Here is a 1,946-nt window from a genome sequence, read left to right on the forward strand (position 1 = left end):
AGATCGGCATACTAGGTCGCCTCATCTTGTGCGTCTTGTGCCTCGTCGAAGTAGAGCAATTCATATTATATTGATGGAATTAGTTTTAAAACCTAGTAGCTTCTCCGAGGCTGATAAATTCAGCTGAGGATTTCTTGCTTTCTCAAGTTCGTGTTCCATAAATCCCAAACAAAACACAGAAAGATTTAAGGTACTACTGGGTTGTACATAGATAACTTGGATACTTTTGTTCAAAGCATAGGACATTCAGGACCATACTTATAGTTGCGTACACCCACTCCCGTAGAAAAATGAGCACAATTCAATGGGATGAACAACCAAGTCTCGAGTATTGTAGCACGAAAACGAAATGGTAACGTATAGTATTATTATTGAACTAACAGCAAAACGGTCGAGAAAATGCTCAAGTACGTAGTGTCATTTTCCTATGTTTCCTTCGATTTGTAGTTGGGGAGACCGACCCCTGTGTTTTCGTGTTCTGTTATCTCTAGTCTTACCCTAGATTGTTTGGCGAGCGCAGCGGTTTGGGATCGTGTGTAAAACTTATTAAACTTTAAGGCAATTTAAAGTTACACACTTAGTACCTTTTATCTAAAATGTGTGTCTTTTTTCAAAAACTTGTATTCAAACATAGACTATCTGGATATACATGCAAATATTTTTTTTGATTTTTTTGACACTTTGAATATGATTTAAAACCGGTTTATATGTACATGCGTGCCGAATTAGATTGGATTTCTCGTACATTCTCTCTGCTACAATCAGCTTGAAGTAGTGATTTGTTCCATTCCGTAAAAAGTTAGCGCGTAAGGACTGGTTTGTTTGTGCTAATGAACCTCTCCCATGATATACCCTTTAATTACATATCAAGATGTCTTAATTTACAAATAATATACATAGGACCTTCATTACACCATTTTCTTTGCGATATATTTGAGAAATGCAAATATGAGAGAAAAGGGTATGTGACTAACGAGAGGAGAGAAAAGAAAGTGACCCCCCAGACAACTACGGTTTTTGTCTCCTCCACCGTCGACACCGCTGATCCGCCCCGCTTCCAAGCCTTTTAGGCTTTGGAGGTGATGCGGACTCCGGCCTCTCGCCGGTGGGAGAGTTTCCATTTCTTATTTTAGTTAATTTTAGTGTCTTTATCAGGATGGTGATGTGACAGCGAAATGTTGGTGTCTGAATAAGGTTCTCCTTGTCTTACCCCTATCCCAGTGGTGTGTCTAGTGCCGGAGGACGTCACGTGAAATTGTGTGTGTCCGCTAGATCTCCTAGTTTTCAGTCGGTTTTCGTATTCATTTGTGTGGTTGCGTGTCTAACTTTTTCGATCTATGGCTCTCATTTTTTGTGATGGTTGTTATTCTCGTTCGCTAGTTTTTTGATATTAGCACAATGAATTTTCATCTGTCTACCACAAAATTTCTATTACGACAAGCTTTTCCCTGCTCTAGTTGGGAAGGGGAGAGGACCACGAGGTGTCTTCGGCTCACTTAAATGCGTGCAGTCGCCGGTAGATAGGTGCAGTGATCTTTTTAAAATTTTATTAATTTTGCTATTAATTATTATTAATAGATCGGTTGATTAAAAAAATACAAATTAGTAGATTACATAATAACTTCCGATTCTGCATCAACTGACAAGGTGAAACGTCGATTGTAGCATACCTTGTCAACCAAAAAAATGAGAGTAAAGTCTTCTCAACAGGAAAACACTATGGGCGCGTTTGGTAGCTTGCATCCATTTCGTGGCTCACTGCGCTAGTGAGATGGGCTCACACTACGTGTCGCGAACGGGCCATGTGCCGTGAAACGCGGGTCGTTTGGTAGTCTGGGAAGCTTTTTCTGCACCAGAGAGGGAAACCAAGCCTTATTGTTTGGTTGCCTGTTTCCAACCCAACTTGCACGCACGAAAACATGAATCAATTGTTTGGTTGCACAAAT

Source organism: Lolium rigidum, chromosome 7, assembly GCF_022539505.1.
Source record: "Lolium rigidum isolate FL_2022 chromosome 7, APGP_CSIRO_Lrig_0.1, whole genome shotgun sequence".
Taxonomy (NCBI): domain Eukaryota; kingdom Viridiplantae; phylum Streptophyta; class Magnoliopsida; order Poales; family Poaceae; genus Lolium; species Lolium rigidum.